The following is a 21,462-nucleotide window of genomic DNA, read 5'->3' as shown; positions in this document are numbered from 1 at the left end:
ACTGAACATTGAAAAGACATTCTGTGAACAGATTAAGGAAGAAGCAAAGATCCAGCAGGAGTTATTTGTTCTGATTTTTTTTTGATTTTTTTCATTCTGTACATGATATAAAACACCCTTCATATTGGATGCATTATTGTAATGTCCATTTATATTATGTGACCTGCATGATTCATTTGTTAATCAATTTGTTAAAAAGCACTTGTTTTAATTTATAAATTTATAATTTTATAAATATTTCTTAACAGTTTCTACAGAGTTGTTTTAACTAACTGACTCCAATTTGTCTGACAGAAAACCCCAACATGCCGCTCCTTGCTTACTTAAAATAAGTCATGATTTTCCATTGTGTGTGATTAGGAAAACTTGATTTCAATGAGGGTCTGGTTTGTAACTATACAACAAACATGTCAGCACTCTTTTTTTTAAGGCAAATAAAAATCCCCTCCGCCTGCAACCCTTTCACTTGGTGAGCCTTCAAAGAGAGCTATGTCACAATACGTGCATTTAGCCACAGAGGTAATATGCTAAAAAAAATGCAAATAGAATAACAGCACTATATTCATTTAAGAAACTTATTGAAACTAGACATATAAATGAAAGAATGTGAAGAAAAAAGTAAATATATGGAATTTGTAGATGTACTACTATGGAACTCACACCATTTCTCAAACAACTCAACACTCTAAATTCACTGCTCGCTTGTTGGTGACACTGTCCACATGAAAACCAGTAGTAGGAATGTTGGTGTAATACAGACTGTTTAAATGAGCCACAACTAGCAAATTGGGTTGTGAGTTAAGTCCTCCTTCTACCAACTGAAGCTCACCAGAAAAGCAATATTTTTAATCAGGAAACACCATGACCAAACCTAGGGGGACATTAGCATGGCGGGCGGACTTTGTCTGCCCGCCATACCCCCTGGAGATGAGACCACCCGCAATGCATGCGGTAGTCCCACACATACCATTAGGATGAGCCCGCCACACTGGCGGGCGCATCCCGCATTCCTAACATTGCGGGGGGCGGTGCTGAAAGCACCGCCCGCCGCAATGCCAAAACTGCAAGTTGTGCATTTCAATGCACAACGTGACAGGCACCGCGCGGTGCCTGCCACGTTGTACATTGAAATGCAGGGGGGTACCATAGGAACCCCCATGTGCACCCCCCACCCCCTAGAATCCCTGGGGGCTCGCTACGGGCCCCCAATGTAGAACACCGCATGCCTTTCCGTGGTGGCATTGCTGCCACGGAAAGGCATAACCCAGCATGTATCTTAATATGGATGGCAGTGTCTACCAGACACTGCCACCATATCAACAGCTTTTCCGCCCGGTCGACTCATCGACTGGGCGGAAAACAGGAGGATGGTCTTTCCGTCCGTCGGGGTCCCCCGCCATAGTAATATGGTGGGGGGGAATTTACATGCGGGCGGGAGGAAATGTCGGGCGGATCGCCACCACCATGCGGGCGGTGGCGATCCGCCCGACATACTAATGGGCCTTCCAGTAATTTTTCTCCTGACTATGGCAACATTCTTTATACCAGTCTACAAGTGCACCTTATAAAATACCCACCACAGAGCTGTACCCCTCAATTGTGGGTTTTACAACTACCAGTGAGTCGCATCCAAATCCACAAACCTGCTGCTGGTACAAGCCAGAATTAGGATCCAAATAGTATGACTTTTCCTGGCAGCTCTATAGGTTCAATTATAACCCTATTAAGTCAGTCACATGTGACCTTGAACATCAGTGGGCATTTAACCTCCCACCAGCCCTACATCATGACAATTGGCAGGGCTATTTACAATGGGGATGGGAGAAGAAACCAACCATGAAAGAGCAATTCTTGCCATTTGAACTAACAGTTCAACCATGCAATGTCACCATATGCACTTTTTGGGAGAAGACTAAGGGGCAGATTCCGAGTTTGACGGTCTCACAGTGGGCTGCTACGCCAGACCCATGCGCTGACCACCCGCCATACTGTGACTTGAATACAGGTCAACGCAAACACAAGGAGATGATGGACGGAGCTCTGAAACTTTTCAGACACTCACCCCCAGTCACAGATCTGGGTTGAATCCATCATCGTTCTTTAGCTCACTTCGCCACCCCAGTTCAGACACAGCTATATGAAAATCAGTCTTGATCCTGTGCCTCATGGGAACAGTCCAGCCCGAACTGCCCAGCCATGTCTTCCCTGGACCGGAATCAAGCATCCTGGGACTGGTTTCGGGCTAACAGCCCTCATCAGCCAGGCTAGCTTGAATCCAGTGGCAAAGTGAGCAAGGGACCCACGTCTGGGCATACCCTGCCAACTTAGGGCAAACGAAGCAAACACAAGGAGATGATGGACGGAGCGATGAAACTTTTCAGACACACCCCCAGTCACAGATCTGGGTTGAATCCATCATCGTTCTTTAGCTCACTTCGTCAAACCAGTTCAGACACAGCTATATGCAAATCCGTCTTGACCCTGTGCCTCGTGGGAACAGTCCAGCCCGAACTGCCGAGTCATGTCTTCCCTGGACCGGAACCAAGCATCCCGGGACCGGTTTCGGGCTAAAAGCCCTCATCAGCCATGCTAGCTTGAATCCAGTGGCAAAGTGAGCAAGGGACCCACGTCGGGGCATACCCTGCCAACTTAGAGCGAACAAAGACATCGATGTTGGACACCTGTTAGTTCGTCACTAGCAGCTCATGGTCCTTGCCACAGGTGGACATTTGTGCCCCTGCCCATGTGCTTTTCCAGCAACATCTACTGCAGAAGTTGACTCAGCAGAGAGGTGCAGAGGAAACTGGACACATCAGGTGATGTAATCTAGTGCTAAAATGATAAAGAAACAATGAAGGATACCTGCACTTATATCTGAACAACATTCTGAAGGAGTCTTGAGTCAGTTAACAGAGTGTAGGTCCCCATTTGTACTTTATCTGAGAAAACATAAAAGGCGAATGTTGGTTCATAGTAATCCTGGTGAAGACCCCATTTTGGTTTAAGTCCAAATATGGGTCAGAACACATAAACGAGAAATAAGAAACAATTTAAATACAACATGGAATAAATGCAGAAGAAAGCGAGAAATAATATATCTATATATCTTTTACTATTTGGACTGGTAAACATGAAAAAACAGGTAGGATCAAGATTATACATGCATTTACTGTGTTGTACACTTAACCTCTCAAATTGGTCACCGATTATGATACATGGAAAGGACATTTAGGGGCTTATTTACAAGCCCCTTGCGACGTCGGTTCGTCACTTTTAATATGGGAAAAAGGAACGTACCAACGGTGCAAGGGGCGTGTAAAAATAAGCACCTTAGTGTCATAAGTAATGTTTTACAATTTTTTTAATTTTATTCTTCACATTTTGACTACACTAAGGGAGCTGTCTATTTTTTCCCTTGTTTTACGGGATCTCACAAACCAAAAATATATCTTATTATGTGCATGCTCTATTAATGTATGGATTTCTGTAACTACAATTGAATTAGTAGTGTAAAAATAAAATAACAAAAATAACAAAAGATTGTTTCAAAGTGCAATAAATATGACCAGCATCCTACTACTTAAATTTATATTTAATTTATGACCAGTTGGAGGAAACCAGGATTCTATCCTGATGTTTTGACTCATGCCATGCAGCAGCCCAGAACTTGGTTCAGAAACAAAAGGAAGAGATCTGAACAAGTCAGACAATTATTCATGTGTGGACTCGTTTACTGCTGAAGCCTATGCAGTACTTTTGTTGTATATGCGAGGAAAGCTTGAGCTGCTACCGCCTGTTCTGCATGAGTTTTTCCAGTGAGTGTGAGAACTATGCAAAGCTGTTGCTTGTGCTGAACCTGTGCTGTGTTTGTGAGGAAAGTAGCAGTGTTGCTGTTGGTACTTACCATACTATGTATGAGGACATCTTGCCCTGCTCCTGTTCCTGTTTATGCTATACCGATGCAATTTAAGGCAATCTCGCATCAATACTTCAATAGTGTGTAAAACAAAGACTTCACTGCTGCTGTCCATAACATTACCTTCTCTGTATAAGAGAAGCTTGATTGAATATCAGCTAAACATGCAGGGGCAGATTTACAAGAAACTAACGCATTGCAGTGTCGCAAGTCATTTTGCTGCACCGCGCTGCGTTAGTTTTGAAGCACAGGTATGCAACATATTTAAAACAATATGTCGCATCTCTGTGCTTCCCCGTGCTGGCGCACAAACTGCTATCATGTGCCAGCGCAGGCACCCTTGCCTAATGGTGCAAGGATGCCAGCGCCGTGGGAAGATTGTTTTTGTGCAGGAAGGGGCACCTTCCTGCACAAAAATAATCAATTGAGGTGATTTCCTCTTCCAATGTGTGCTGTAGAATGCAGCATGCATTGAAAGAGGGAAAAAACTAGTAGAAATGAAAACATTTCTCCTAGTTGCACCTCGCTACGCTACCCTAAGGGTGCCGTAGCATTCTGATGCATTCCAGATTTATGATTCCTCGTAAATCTGGAAATGCATCAGTGGACATGGGTGTTGCGTGGAAACAACCACAGCAACACCCATGTCACGCCCCTAACATGCAGGGTGTTGCATGACAAGGGGCGATATTTACAAGCCGAGGTAAAGTCAAGCAGGGTGGCTTTACGTGTGCTTGTAAATATCACTCTTTATTAAAACAAGCTCCTGACCGTTGACTTATTGAGGCTGATTATTTATTAAACAGACGCAGACCATTTATTCATTTAGTGGCTCTGAAGTATTTTATTTACTACTATTTATTACAGCATGTCCTTAAAAAGGACAGACTAACTATGACTGGTTGTTTCAACACTATTGGTTTATGTGGTTGTCTAGGCTGTGGCCTACTGGGTACAGATTTTAGATCTATGAGGGCAAACAACTTTTTCACAGTTGGCTCCACATAGATAAATGTTATTCTATTTCTTTCCGAGGAGGAAAAAATGCTTCAGACCTGGCCTGACCTCAAGACCTGGCTCTGCGGCTAACAGTTCTGCAAACCCCCCCCCCCCCCCTCAGCGCCTTCATGCCTTCACGGGTAAGTAGCATGCTTACAATTCCCCTGATTGATTAATTGATTGAGTTATCATCATGTGATGATTGTTCCTCTTCTGCACTGCTTGAGGTGGTGAGACAATGCTCCTCTGCCGTAGCGGAAGAGCCGCCACTGGGGGTGTGTCATCTACGTGTGTTAGGTATGAGAGACTCGCCCTCGGCCCTCTTGCGCTACGCGTCCCACCTTCTCCTTACCTGGACATCGACACCTTGGCACAATCCACTGCACTCTCTTCAAATCTGTGACTCAGCCAGTAGGAGCCTCAGCCAGGTGTGATTTCACTCGGCTGGGTACAGCAGTCGCTGCCTAGTACGCTGGTGGACCTCCCGATGCAGTTGATGTAGCAGGGTCTCCTTAGCCGTGAAGGCACAGCGCTCACGACACACAAGTTCACTGTAGCACAGGGGCCTCAGCCTCCACAGCGTACGGCCAGCCTGACATCATCCAGCCTGTGATGCAGGGAGATGTCACACACCGTTGGTAATCCCCTCCGTGCACCCCGGTGTAGTGGTGACTTGTAGTATGCGATGCGGATCTCACTACGTTGGTGCGCAGGAGCGCCTCTACCATTAACTGCTCCAAGGGTCGCAACGCGTTCTTCTCACACAGGTCAGCTACGTGGCTCCATGCGACCTGCCAGAATTCATCACCAGGTACTGGTGATTGTCATGCATCAATGTCTCCCGCCACGGCTCATCGACTCTACAGCTCCTCCACATCCCACTCCAGGCTCCAGACGCAGGTCCCGTGAGGCATCCAGGCTCAAGATGCAGGTCCAGCGGGGCATCCAGGCTCCAGACGCAGGTCCAGGGAGGCATCCAGGCTCCAGACGCAGGTCCAGCGGGGCATCCAGGCTCCAGACGCAGGTCCAGCGGGGCATCCAGGCTCCAGACGCAGGTCCAGGAGGCATCCAAGCTCAAGACGCAGGTCCAGTGAGGCATCCAGACGCAGGTCCAGCGAGACATCGAGGCACCAGACGCAGGTCCAGGGAGGCATCCAGGCTCAAGACACAGGTCCAGCAGGGCATGCAGGCTCCAGGCTCCAGGCACAGGTCCAAGGAGGCATCCAGGTTCCAGACGCAGGTCCAGGGAGGCATCCAGGCTCTCATCCTGGTCATGTTGGCTGGCTTGAGGGGGTTGTTGATGTGTGCTGCACTTGGCCCGGGCTGCTCCAATCTGCCTTAAACTTTTTTTCTGGGCATCTTTTCTATGGGAGTTGGACTGTTAGGCTATTTTTCAAGTTAGAGGAAAAAATCACTCATGTTGGGCTGCCTAACGTGCGTTTTTTTTATCGCTAATGGGCTTATCACCACTTTTTTAACGTTAGCGCTAATTTTTTCGCCGGACATTTCAGACGGTAAGAGAAACTATCGCCTGTTAGCGGCGTGTTGTTAATACGTCGCTAATACGGTGATATTTTCCCGTGGTAGACGGCGATAAAAAAGTCACGCTTGAGGCGGTTAGCGATAATTATCGCCACTTTTTGATAATATCCCCCTTGCAAATGAATATCGGCGAAACAATAGCTCGATTTACATTAAATTATTCCCATCCACGTTAATCTGTCCAGTGCAGTGGACCATGACTGCTTGGAGGTTTCATGTTGTTATTAATGGCCGTAAACCTTTTTTGTGGCGTTGCAAAAAAGTCCGAAGATAATGAATGATAGCACTGTTATAAATTCTGTTAAAGATACGTGTGTTTGCAAGCTTTAAAAGAATTCAAACTGGCTTAAATTGTGGCTTAATTTACTTCCAATGTTTTCATAAAGAAGACGTAAGCTGTTGGGTCTTTATTTTTTTCTGGCGCTCAGCACTGTGAGCATTGGCTCCGTTGCAACAAAGTTACGCATTAACTGTAATCATAGCGGGCAGGCGGTTAGTGTCACATCGTTTCATGATCTATTAGCTAGTTTCCTTAGCCATTCGCGATAGCATTAGATTCACTTACTTCCACGGCCTCTTGCAAGCGCGATGCGTATGATTCTCCAACACATTCGTTAGCCTTGATTTCTGGTTCCTGAGCCTATCCACTTATATTTTAGGTATGGATTCTGGGAATCATAATTGTGGTTTTACGGTTGTGTGCAGATTTGTCATTCACTGGGATTTCGCTCAATTGTTCAGCTTTCGATTAAGGCTGTAAGACACGTAACTTCTGGCAGAGGTGTTATCACTCCCTTAGCATCAAAGGAGTTTGTGTTACCAGTACTTTTGTTTATTGCAAGCCTACTATGCATTGTGGGAGTTGTGGTTTTTGGGATTTATTCCATTCTGTATGGACAGTCTACGATTTATCGCTTGAACCACATTGGTGTTTTAGGGAAAATTTCAGAGTTCTTGAGCTTATAAATAGTTGATGATGTCGTGAATTCTTGGAAATTGCGGCAATGATTTCGATATGCATATGTTGTGAAAGACAAGGATCTTAATACCTGCGGTGTCTGTAAATATCACTCAGCAGGTTGCACCACCGGTGCGTCATGTTATGTGATGCACCAGCAGCACAAGGGGCTTGTAAATCTGCCCTGCAGTTCGTATTTCGTGTGTGTTCAGTGGCGTAACAAAACTTTAGGGGGGGCACGTAACATCAACACCTTTCAAGTCACAGCCCTGTAGATGTACTTCATATCTGTTGCCCGGGCAGTGGAGCTAAAGTACATTTGCAGAAATTCCATTAAAAGAGTTAACTTCCAATTGAAAATTGAAGCTGTGAGGGACATCATTTTTTGACGGATAAACACAATGATATCAAGGATGCGGACAAGATGGCAAGTATAGCCACTTTATGCCAGGGCTACCATCATGCAATGGGGGGGGCAGCATCATGTCTGACACACCCACAATATGCCAAGGAGGACCACCTCCCTAATGTCAGGGGCCTTCAAGATGCCCTGAATTTCACAAAATGCCAAGATAGGCTATCTTACACCAGGGACCCATGATGCCTAAAATGCACCCAATATGCTAAAAAGGGATACCTTATGTCAGAGCCTTGATAATGACTAGAATACTCACAGAATACCAAGAAGGACATCTTAATTTCTAGATTTTCAACACATTATCAGGGAGCGCAACCTTATACCAGGGCTGCCATGGTGCTTAACCCCTTCCCTGCTCATGACGGAACCGCTCCGCCATGAGCCACGGTTGCCGTGTGCTCATGACGGAGCGGTTCCGTCATGCCACGACCGTTGGCGGCCGCTACGCCCACGCGGCGCTGTTTCCCCGCCTGTGCGGGGGGACAACGCAACTGGGCTCCATCATGACGGAACCGCTCCATCATGAGCACAGCTCAACCGTGGCTCATGACGGAGTGGCTCCGTCATGAGCACAGCGCCACCACGCTGCCCCCCCGCACCCCCCAGCGCTGCGGCGGAATTCCCGCCACAGCAAAGGGGTTAAATAGAGACTTAAATCTCTGCCAGCATCACTGTCACTTGAATCCTCCAATTTCATACTCATCTCCATCTCATTTGATCACTTCCATTTCTTTTTTCTCTCTTCCATTTTCTCACGTATCTTCTCATCCAAATATCCACCTCTCTGACCTTTACCTCTCCCAATTTTCCTCTTAGCTTTCCAAAGTAACGTTTCTGTAACACTTCTCATTGTCCTTTGTATACATATGACTGCTCTCCTTTCTCTGTCTTTCCCAATTACATTTTTTCCTTCACTTTGGATTTTAGCCCTCCATTTCTCTTATTGCTCCTAGTGCTATGCTGTCAATATTCTTGATAGAAAAATGTAACTTTCCAAATCGCTGATCTTTTATTTTACACTCTTTCATCTTTCTTACACCCATGTCTTCTATCTCTTTTCTATCATCTCTAGTTTGTTTGTCTTTTTTGTACCTTCTTTCCAATGACCATATTTTTCTCTATTGCACCTTTTTTCCACTCTTCCGTTCATACCCCAATCTCCTCTTTTCACCTCATTCTGGGCTGTGTCTGCATTCATTATTTTCTTTTCTGTTTCCTTTATTTGCCCAATACTTTGTGCTTTCTTTTTGTGTTTAACTCTTCTTTCAACTTCAATTTATCTTTCTATCTATCTCTACCTTCTTGCTCTTTCTTTTTTATTCATTACTTTCATCTTCATCTTTATTCCTTTCCATCTTCTTTTTCTCCCTATTTCTATTCATCTTCTGCTCTCTCTCTTTCCTCTCTCCAATTCTCCTTTTTTCCGTGCTAGCATCCCATCTTCTTTTTCGTTCACCACAATTTCCCTTACTATTATTTCATTTTGCTCTTCCCCAATGTAGCCCTTTCATATTTCATTTCATATTCCATCTAACCTTCCACATTTCTTTCCAGCAATCTCTATTTTTCATTTCACTTTGTCTTTCCTTTTTCTATTTTCTGTTCTTTGTTTCCTTACTTTCTTTAGTTAACTACTTATTCCTTTCGTTCTTTTCTCCTTTGCTATTTCTCTTCCTTTTCTCTTCTTCCCATATTTGTTTCTGTTTTTTCACTATTCCATCTTTCTTTCATTTGGTTTTTTTCTTCAATCTTCTTGTTCCTTTTCTTCCATTTTTCTTTTTCTTTTCTTTTTCTTTCCAACTGTCCATCCTTCATTTGCCCATGTTATTTGATTCTACCCTTCAATCCTTATTTCTCTCCTAACTTATTTGTTTCTATCTTTGTTTCCTTCTTTATCCTTCTTTCCTACCCATAATTATATCCTTGTTTATTTCCATTTCTCAATTTTCCATCTTTCTTTTCTTTTTTCCTTCTATTCTTCAACCATCATTTTTCTAGTTTTCTTCCATTTTTCTTTACATCTTTCTGCCTTTCCTTCATTTGTCATTATTTTTACTCCTATTCTATTATCTATATATCCTTTTAACTTATCTTTCTTACCACATTTCTTTCATTTCTTTCTTCCAGATTTTTTCTTACAGTTCTCTTTTTCCTCTTTTCATTCTTTGTTTTCCTTTGCCCTACCATTCAATCTCCATCTACCTTGCTTAATTCCTATTTCTTTCCCGTTCCTTTTCACCTTGTGCCTCTCTTTGTCACTGTGGCTACTTTGACATGCCTTAGGCTATACAACTTAAATTTGTTTTTCAGTGCTACCAGGTTTGCTCTCTCATAGGATAACATTGAGTTACCATATTGCATTTAATAAGCTGGGGAAATGGGAACAGGTAAACAGTTCATGTATGATGTCTTTGGAATTGCAAAGAAAAATCCTTTTCTAGATGAATTCAGATTTTTCGTTACAATCTTGGAAATGCCGCTTTTAGAAAGTTGGTCTTTTCCTGCCTTAGCCATTTAGTGCCTATAGCCTGTCTCTAGGTCACATGACTGGGTGTAGTTGGCAGTTGGTCTTTGTGCATTCCTTTTAGATAGCCACACACAATAGACAGCTTAGGTGCACCTGGATGGGCCATCAGTGGCAGGATGGGAGTGCAGAGTTAGGCACAGTCCAACTTACACCTGCATAGGTTAGGTCCTGCCTCCACATAATGGATCGCATACCCCCTGTTGTTAGTCTGGAGCCAGGACAGGGGAGGCAGGAAACCTGTACACTTTAAATGGAAACCTCTAGAAGCTTCTCCCACTTCAAAGGAAGTGCCAGGCATAAATATTGGACCTCAGATTCAAACTCTTCAGTACACTTCTGGACCGGAGGAGACTCTGCCAGGAAGAATGACGGCTGTGCTGCTGAAAGGACTGCCACTCTGCTGGAGTGCTGCCCTACTGGACTACCGCCTTGCTGGCCTGCTGCCTCGCTGGATTGCTGACCTGCTTCCCTCCTGCTGAATCAGAGATTCACTGGATTTGCACCTGAAACCAGGACTCCCAGAGTGACTTCACGGGCTAGTCGGCTGGCCTCCTGTTTAGAGCCACAGGGACATAAAAGGCTCCCAAGCACCTGAACCAGCACCCGGATCCAGCTGAAGTAAGAGCCTGACTCACAAGTGCTTCTCCTTAGGTCCTGGACCCATGGTTTGGCCTCAGTGGATCTGAATTTGCATTTTTGGGCTCTCACAACTTCCAATCAGCCCATTGGCACCACAACATTGCCACTCGCCTTACCCGCCAATTTGAAGTTCCATCAGTCCCTTGCTCGCTTTGCCACTGGATTCAAGCTAGCCTGGCTGATGAGGGTTGATACCCCGAAACCAGTCCTAGGATGCTTGTTTCCGGTCCAGCTAGGACCTGGCCTGGCAGTTCATGCTGGACTGGTCCCATGAGGGGCAGGGTCAAGACTGATTTGCATATGGCTGGGTCCAAACGGGGGTGACATAGTGAGCAAAAGAACACTTTTGACTGGGGGTGAGTGGTTGAAAAGTTTCAGCACTCTATCCATCATCTTGTTGTGTTTGCTATGTTTGCTCCAAGTGGCCAAGGGCATGCCCAGATGTGGGTCCCTTTCTAGCTGTGCCACTGGATTCAAGCTAGCCTGGCTGATGAGGGGTGATACTCTGAAACTGGTCCTAGGATACTTGTTTCCGGTCCAGGGAAGACCTAGCCTGGCACTTCGGGCTGGACTGTACCCATGAGGAGCAGGGTCAAGACTGATTTGCATATGGATGGGTCTAAATTGGAGTGGCATAGTGAGCAAAAGAATAATCTATTAAACAGTGACCTCCTGTCTGGGGGTGAGTGGTTAAAAAGATTTAGCATTCTGTCCACCATCTTGTTGTGTTTGCCATGTCCATCTTCAGTGGCCAAGGGTATGCCCAGACGTGTGTACCTTGCTCGATGTGCCACTGGATTGAAGCTAGGCTGGCCGATGAGGGGTGATACCCCGAAACCAGTCCTAGGATGCTTGTTTCTGGTCCAGAGGGGACCTGGTCCTGGCAGTTCGGTCTGGACTATTCCCATGAGGAGCAGGGTCATGACTGATTTGCATTTGTCTGGGTCCAAACTGGGGTGGCATAGTGAGCAAAAGAATGATGGATTAAACCTAAATCTCTTGACTGACGGTAGGTGGCTGAAAGGTTTCAGCACTCCATCCATCATCTTGTTGTGTTTCCCTAATACATTAAGCAACACTTACTGTTTAGATAACTGACCATCCTCACATGTGTAGAATGTGATTTCACTTAAAATTATACGTTTATGTAATGTGTGCATTAATACTTCATAAAATTCATTTAAATGTTGTTCGTAGCCAAACTGACATGATTATTTTAAAGATTTACTGAATGTTTCATTTAATGTGAATCTAATGCTTGATATATAAACTTATATTAATTTGATTTAAATGTGTACACATATATAACATTTGCACAATTGAGTTAATTCTTTAAGTTGACTATAGTAGGCCTGTATTTCACCATACTGCATAAATACTCTTTTCAATTTTCTGCTAATGTGACATTTCTTGCAGGTATTTGCATGCCTTGTTCATTGTAGAATAGATACATTATTGTACTAGTGATAAAGAAGAGGTCCTGAGAAAAAGACCTTGACGAAAGAACATGGGGAACCAGAGCGTCAACTGAAAGGCCTATTGAGCAATGTTGCAAACTAACTTGTGCGTGAGAAGAAGATGTTGTTCCCATGTCCAGATTGAGACTTACTCCCAATGTTGCAGTCTGAAACATGAGAAATGGACGAGAACAATGGACCCCTGATGGTGCGAACAAAGGGGATGTTACCTAGAAGACTTTGTGTGTTATAATTTAGTGTTCACCCCGGCAGACTTCAGAACCCTTTTTCCAGAGACACTTTAGGTCTCTTTCGATCCTTCTCCGCCCCTTTATGGACTACCTTTTCCTTTGGACACTGAGAGGTTTAGACCTCAATGCCTACTTTGATTTGTTGCTGAGTGTGGCTTAGGCTAACACTTACTCTCTGATCCCTAGAAGACTCTTGACTGAGCTTCTGAAATACTGACCTACTTCCCTACTTAATTTTCCATTGCTTGAATAGAACTTTACTTTAAGGAAATTTCTGATTTAGAGACTCTTTAGATTTTGAACCATCCCTTTAGCTGGAACTCTTCCATAGGTGATTTGGATTGATTCATGCATAGACAACAGAACCTGCGGCTCTTCGCTGAACATCGTATATTACTATTAATCTTTTGTTGTATTGCTGTGAATGAATTGCTTGTTTGTCTTATACTGGTCTTCCTTGATATCTTCCACAGGCTAGTACTGCCTGTGGCTATTTTGTATTTCTATAGCATGGTTTAAAGGGTCGTGTTTCTGAACTTGATTTTGAATTTGTAATAAATCTTCTTAACCCTAGCTCCCAATTGTTTGTCCTCATTGTGTAGCCAAATGGGTTGTACTGTTAATTGAATTTGATTGATGTTAATACTAACTCCCATCACCCCTCAGTCGGACAAAAAGGCCCATCGGAGAACCAATGGTAAGCAAGTGGGCCCAGAAAACGCTGGATCAGGACTCTTTGCAGTGGACTGAGAAGGTAGTCATCCTGAACTTGTGACCTTCTCCCAGTCTCACACAACCAGAAAGTCACGAATGGCACTTTGGAATTTTTGCTCTATTTTCAATTTAATATTTACAATTGCATATATCCAGTTCTACTGATTGCATTTTTATCATTTTGGTCTTGATTTCTTTATAAAATTTAGCTCTATTTTTCTAAATGGGATTTTTCTTGTGTTTTCACTTTATTATTGTTTGAAGTGCTGCATAAATACTTTACAAATTTCCTCTAAGTTAAGCCTAACTGCTCTGTTCCAAGATACCACGTGGTTAAGCACAGATTGTGGTTGCTGCATGAGTAGGGTTTCACCCTGTTAGACCTGTCATCTTTGACATGTTTATCCCCCTGTCTTTTTTGCTTCTGACCTCTTATTTTTGACTTTGTGCTGCATTTAGTTTTTGCTGGTTTTAGGACTCTGGGCACTTTACCACTGCTGACCAGGAGCGGCCCGTGCAGGTAAGAGTGGTGAGCGGGATGGACACCGACTCGACAGACTATGATGAGGAAAATTAAATAAATAATTGATTTTCCCTCGTCGTCATCTGTCGAGTCCCACCTCCCACCCCACCCACCGCTCTTACCTGCATGGGCCGCTCCTGCTGCTGACCAGTGCTAAAGTGCAAGTGCTCCCTCTGTAAATTGCATCTGTAATTGGTTGTCCAGGATTAGCAGATTTTATTTACTGGTAAGTCCCTAGTAAAGTGCACTGTGTGCGCCCAGGGCCTGTAAATCAAGTGCTACTAGTGGGCCTTCAGAACTGATTCTGCAACCCACATGAGTAGCCCTGCAAACATGTCTCAGACCTGCCACTGCAGCCTCTGTGTGGGCAGTTTTAAACTGCCATATCAACCTGGCAAGAACGACCACTTGCCAGGCCCAAACGTTCCCTTTTACTACATGTGAAGCACCCCTAAGGTATCCCCATGGGCAGGGTGCAGTGTATTTGAAAGGTAGGACATGTACTGGTGTGGTTGACATGACCTGATAGTGAAATACTGCACATTTTGTTTTTTACTATTGCAAGGACTATCTCTCGCATTGGTTATCATTGGAGCTGCCTTGTAATCTCTTACAAGTGTAACTCCTGATTGGGAAGAGATAGAGATACTGAGTTTGGGGCCCCTGAGCTCACAATTTAAAAATACATCTTTTAGTGAAGTTGGTTTTTAAATTGTGTGCTTGAGAATGCCACTTTTAGAAAGTGGGCATTTTCTTGTTTTACCATTCTGTGCCTCTGCCTGCCTGTGGAATTCACATCTAAGGAAGGGTGACAGTTGGTCTGTTTGTGCGTTCACTCTAGACAGGCGCACAAAGGGAGCTGAGGTGTGACCTGAATAGCCTGATGGTCCATCACCAGGTTGATGGGTCTTCCTGAGCTAGAGTGTTGGGAGGAGTTGTCACTAACACCTGGATAGGGGTGTGTCTGTCCTCACACAATGCTATCTCCACCCCTCTGTAGTGTATCTGGAGCCAGATCATGGAAAGGCAGGATCTTGTGCACTATACAGACTTTCCTTCGAAGTTTGCCTACTTTAAAGGCAGAAACTGGTATAAGTACTGGATTTGGGGCAACATAACTTCAGACCACTTCTGGAAGAAAGAAGAGCTGGAGGCTGTAGGAGGGACTGACACTCTGCGTGTTGCTTTGTTGTGCTGGCCTGCTGCTTGCTGCTTCTGTCCTGGGACTCTCAGTTCTTCTGACACAGCACTGCCATGTAGTTGAAAAACCAGCGCATTGCCGCTGTGCGGCCGAAGAATGGATGCAGCGCCTGGTGTGTGGCTAAAAGATCCCCGCAACCAGAGTCCCAAGCACAGTGTCACCAACGTCTGTGGCACACGCTCCGACTCCGGCACAGACTGCGTTGTGCGGCTGAAGAAATTGACGCATCACCTGCTTCATGCCTGTGAAATTGATGAACCGCGAGTTCTGCCGCCGCATTGCCATATGGATTTTCGACGCATCATCCCTGGGCATCAAGTTCTACATCGAGGTTGCCCACCAGTAAGGAAACAAGGTTGCATGTCCAGAGATTGACGCATCACCCCCCCTGCGCTGCAGTAAGAAACCAAAGTATCACCTACCCTGGTAGTAAGGAACCGAAGCATCACCTCCCATGGGAGTAAGGAACTGATGCATCACTTTGCTTTTCTGGCGCCTGACCTCCCCTTTGCCTGTTTTCGTCTTTGATTTTGACACATCCCAGGTATTTTGTGCTAAAAGAGGCACCACCATAGTTCCTATGGACTGAACTATTTTGAACCTTTTAAAAGTGATTTCTTGACTTGTGTATGTAGTTTTTTTTTGTCATTTTGGTCTTGTTTAAATTCAGTATTTAATACTAGTTATTTTTTCTAAACGGGTGTGGTCATTTTGTGGTATTTTCACTCTACTCTGAGTGTAGGTACAAATGATTTACACATTGCCTTTGAGATAAATATGACTGCTCATGCCAAGCTACCAAGGGGGTGAGCAGAGGTTATCTTAGCAGTGTGATCCCCTTACCCTGACTAGAGTGAGGGTCCCTACTTGTACAAGGTGCAAACCACTGCCAAATAGAGCCCTCCATTCCTAACACCAATAACCCAATTTCTCACAATAACTAATTTTGTTTTCTGCTGTTTCAATACAGAGCCACAGGTGCTGTCTGTGAGAAGTTGGCCTGATATGTAGTGCTCACTATTCTAGTGATCACTGTGTATCATTCCATACGACCCTTATTGATGATTGGTTGTAAGTCAACCTTATAGACCAGCTATCCTAGTAGCGTGGATACGAGCAGTCTTTAGGCTAAACTCTAGAGGGCGTGTTAAGCCAGCTGTTTACCATCACATATACCCCTTGAACACCCAGTGAAAGGACACCACACAAGCTGTTATGAAAATAAAGGATATTTATTTATAACAAGACTACCCTGGCTCTTTATGAGTCAGAGAGCTAAGCACACTACAAAACTCTTAGGAAAATACTTCTGGTCGCACAATTTACACAAATGCCCGAAGGGCACGAAACCATTCCACTGCAAGTGGAATGGGAGAGGTTAGAAAGTTTAAAGTTACTGATTCCGGATAATCCGATCAGTGGGACTAAACGAAAAAGGAACTGGACACTTGTAGAGTGAACCTACGGTGGAGCACCGAGATGCTCGACTTACCTAGCCCAGAGGCTGCGGCTGCGTGGGGTTCAGCAAGATGTCGGGAGTCCTCGTTGTAGTCTCAGGAGCCTGAAAGAAGAAGTTGCTGGCAGGCGACCAGTGTCAATGTTCAGAGAGATCCAAGCCTGGATCGGTGATGAAGGAAACCTGAAAGCAGAGGGGACTCAGTTCTCAACCGCTAGCCAGCGATCGTGTGGGTACCAGGAAGGTACCGGCTGAAGTCACCCCGACCAGGGGAGTGGATGACGTCGGACTCAGCTGTTCCTCGGACCAGGAGGCGCGGCGGCGACCAGGATTGAGGGCGAGCTGTCCCACGAAGGTGTCTGCTGTCGATGATGCTGGGCCCAGGAATGGGGCAGCAGGTCTTGGCAGTGGCAAACCCACGCGGTGGAGTCAAGATGGCGTCGGGAGTGGACCAGGAGGGTCCGAGGTACTCCTCTGTTGAAGGGGAGCAAGAGCCAGTCTGGAGCAACCAGACCAGTGATGAAAGTCTGTCGTGGTGCGTCGTGAAGAGGGCCACCAGCCGGTCGGCGAGTGGTCGGACAACGCGGTGAGCAGCAAGGAGCAGAAGGGCCCCCACGCAGATCTCGTGGATGCTGGGGAGGCAGACTTCGGTGCTGGAGCCGCTCAGGGTTAGGGCTTCTCAAACCCTAGGTGCACTCACTCGAGGGTCCCTCGGTGGGCGTGCTAGATAAGCGTCGTGCAGGTTCTGAAGATGGCCGGCCCCGCAGGTCTCGTCACACCTATGAATCTCAGCTGAGCCGATGATGTAGGTAGAGGTCAGAGATGGCAGGGAACCCGGGTCTCGTCGAACTGGGCAGTCTTGATCCGTGGGAGAGACGTGCAGCAAACCGCAAGCGCTTAGGTGGTGCCTGCTGGTGCAGGGTGGCTACTCCTTAGCCACAAGGGAGAGTCTTTAGAAATAGTCAAGAGTTCCTTTCGTGGAAAGTAGTTCAAGATTCAGAATTATCCAATTTGGGAAGGGGACTCGCTCCTACCTTTATTCTAAGAAAAGGGGCTGGCCCGTGACTAGGTCCTACCTATGGGTGGGGCCAGGAGGGGGGTGGTTACACCCCTCTCCTTTGTCCGGCTTCGCCCCAGCTCAGGGGCAGGGTTGCCCCCGAAACTGGTTTGAGCCGGGCTATGCACAGTGAGCACCGGGGTGCCACTTGCAATCACCTTCCTTTCAGCCCTGCCTACCTGGGATACACAAACCCTGTCTGGGATGGTGCTAACACCGCCCTCGACAGGAAACCCTTTGTCCAAGCTCCCCTCGCTGGAAGGTCTCCCAGCAGCAGGAGGTCAGACTTGTGTCTGGTGGCAGCATCCATTTTGTGATGCTGAGGCTTGAGTCAACTTTAACCGGGGTTCAAGGTTACTTCCATGTCGTGTCTCTCTAGAAGGGTGGAATGCTAACCCCGTCGCCAGAACTGGCGAGGGGTTCGTATTCCAATTCGTATGACACCTTACTCGACATGTTTGGGTGATGCGATGCCAAAGTTAGCAAATAACCGCGAGGATTATAATGCACTTTAAGGTAGTTGGCCCGCGTCACCATGGAACGGCTATTAGGATTTGGCTCCGCAAGCCGTCGACGGGCTCAGCTCGCGCCAGAGCACCATCTCACATGATTCCCAGCACTCTGCCTTCAGGATTGATAAGGCCTGCCATAGGAGTGACTGACAGGAATCCATGCGTCCATTTTAGGGTTAGGTATAGGAATACTACACCTACAGCAACGGGTGATTACACCACCTTGCCCCAGCTGTCGTGCAGCCAGTTGTGTCAGATTTGGGCGGCCATCCAGGGGTGGCATAATACATGCTGCAGCCCCTGGTAGGCCCTGGGTACACCGATGCCCTGGATACCTGTGGTATGCTGATACAGGGACTGATAAGGCGGCCCAGTTCCAATTAGTGGATGCACCTAATGTACATGTGTGTTAATTTCGAGAGAGAACAGCTAGGCTGTGGGTCTGATTGGCAGGCCCGCAGCCGGGGAAAGTCGTAAACCAATGAAGCAAAAGCAAAAAATCTGGGTGATCATAGGATTGCAGACCCTACTCTCCTACATGACCCCCCCCCAAACTTTGGGACAATAAGCTAACCTTGACCAGGTGAGTCTTCTTGCTCTAAGTGGAAATACCTGGAGAGCCCATCTGCATTGCCATGATCAGTGCCAGGTCTATGCTCCACTGTGAAGTCCATCCCCTGTAGGGAAATGGACCACCTAAGTAGTTTGGGGTTTTTACCCTTCATTTGATTTAGCCACAAGAGGGGCTTATGGTCGGTCTGAATCTTGAAGTGAGTGACAAACAAGTAGGGCCTCAACTTCTTCAGGGCCCAAACCACAGCAAAGGCCTCCCTCTCAATAGCTGACCAATTCTTCTCTCTGGGGGTCAGCCTCCTGCTAATAAAAGCTATGGGCTGGTCATGACCATCAAAATTCAGCTGAGATAGAACAGCTCCCACACCCAACTCCGAAGCGTCTGTTTGGACAATGAATGTTTTGGAGTAGTCTGGACTCTTTAGGATAGGCGCTGTGCACATGGCCTGCTTTAGGTCATCGAATGCCTTTTGACAGCTTGCTGTCCACTGAACTTTTTTTGGCATCTTTTTACTTGTCAGATCGTTTAGCGGGGTCACAATGGATCCATAATTTCTGACAAATTTCCGGTAATAACCAGTCAGGCCCAAGAAAGCTCGGACCTGAGTCTGGGTGGTTGGAGGAGCCCAGTCCTGTATGGCCTGTATTTTGCTCTCCAATGGCTGAACCAGGCCTCCACCTACAAGGTGGCCCAGGTATACAACCTGTGTCTGCCCTATCTGGCACTTAGTGGCCTTGATAGTGAGGCCTGCCTTTTGCAGGGCCTCTAACACTTTCCTCAGGTGGACCAGGTGATCCTCCCAGGTGGAGCTAAAGACAGCGATATCGTCCAGATACGCCGCACAGAAGTCGTCCAACCCAGTGAGAACTCGATTCACCAGCCTTTGGAAGGTGGCAGGTGCATTTTTCAAACCAAAGGGCATTACCACGAACTGATAATGCCCACCCGGGGTAGAAAATGCTGTTTTGGGCTTGGCCTCCTCAGCTAACCTGATTTGCCAATACCCAGCTGTCAGGTCAAACGTACTTAAGTAGTTGGCCGAAGCCAACCGGTCTATAAGTTCGTCTGCTCTCGGTATCGGGTGGGCGTCAGTCGTAGTGACTGCATTGAGGCCTCTGTAGTCCACGCAAAACCTCATCTCTTTCTTACCGCCCTGGGTGTGAGGTTTCGGCACGAGAACTACGGGACTAGCCCAGGGGCTGTCCGAGGGCTCAATGACTCCCAGCTCCAACATTTTCTGCACCTCTGTCTTGATGCAGTCTCTGACATGATCAGGCTGTCGATAGATTTTACTCTTTACGGGCAGACTGTCCCCAGTGTCGACCTCATGGGTACACCAATTGGTCTGACTGGGTGTCAGAGAGAACATATGTCGAAAGGATTGAAGAACCTGTTTACAATCCTGTTGTTGATGTCCAGAGAGGCTGCCACAAAAGACAACACCATCTACTGACCCATCGTCAGGGTTCTGAGAGAGCAGGTCTGGGAGAGGGTTACTCTCCTCCTCCTGTCCCTCATCTGTGGCCATGAGCAAGCCCATGCCCTCCCTGTCGACATATGCCTTGAGCCTGTTTACATGGAGCACCCGGTGGGGGCTCCGGGGAGTTCCCAGGTCTACCAAGTAGGTGACCTCTCCCTTTTGCTCAATGATCGTGTGGGGCCCAGACCATTTGTCTTTCAGTGCTGCTGGGGCCACTGGCTCCAGCACCCACACCTTCTGCCCAGGCTGATACACAGTCAGGACAGCCTTTTGGTCGTGCCAAGCTTTTTGTAATTCTTGGCTCGCCTCAAGGTTTTTAGATGCCTTTTCCATGTACTCAGCCATCCGCGAGCGGAGACCGAGCACATAGTCCACAATGTTTGATGCCGGCTTTTTGAGAGGTCTCTCCCATCCTTCCTTTACCAAACAAAGGGGTCCCCTTACAGGATGTCCGAACAGAAGTTCAAAAGGGCTGTAGCCAACCCCCTTCTGCGGGACCTCTCTGTAGGCGAACAAGAGGCAGGGTATCAGGACATCCCATCTTCGCCGAAGCTTTTCAGGTAGTCCATGAATCATCCCTTTGAGGGTCCTGTTGAATCTCTCAACAAGCCCATTGCATTGTGGGTGATAGGGTGTGGTGAATTTGTAGTTGACACCACACTCCTTCCACATAGCAGTCAGATATCCCGACATGAAGTTTGCACCTCTGTCTGAGACAACCTCCTTAGGGAAGCCCACTCTGGAGAACACTCCAACTAGGGCTCGTGCCACAACAGGTGCTGTAGTGGTCCTAAGGGGAATAGCTTCAGGATACCTGGTGGCGTGGTCCACCACCACCAGTATAAACTTGTGCCCTGATGCTGTCTGGGGTTCCATTGGTCCGACAATGTCGATCCCCACTCGTTCAAAGGGTACCCCCACCACGGCTTTGTCGTGCCACCTGACTTACCGCTGGCTTGGCAAGTGACACAGGAGCGGCAAAACTCCTTCGTATCTTCGGACATGTGGGGCCAGTGAAAGTGTGGAACAATTCTGTCCCAAGTCTTATTCTGGCCTAAGTGACCTGCAAGGGGAATCTCGTGGGCCAAGGTAAGGAGGAAACCTCTCAGAGACAAGGGGACGACCAGCCTCCTGGTCGCGCCAGGCTTGGGGTCTCTTGCCTCGGAGTACAGGAGTCCATCGTCCCAGTACACTTTGTGGGTACCTGTGGCGTTCCCTGCAGCCTCAGCAGCAGCCTG

This window comes from Triturus cristatus, chromosome 6, assembly GCF_964204655.1.
Source record: "Triturus cristatus chromosome 6, aTriCri1.1, whole genome shotgun sequence".
Classification (NCBI taxonomy): domain Eukaryota; kingdom Metazoa; phylum Chordata; class Amphibia; order Caudata; family Salamandridae; genus Triturus; species Triturus cristatus.
The sequence above is the reverse complement of the archived record's forward strand: the minus strand, read 5'-3'. Positions refer to the sequence as shown.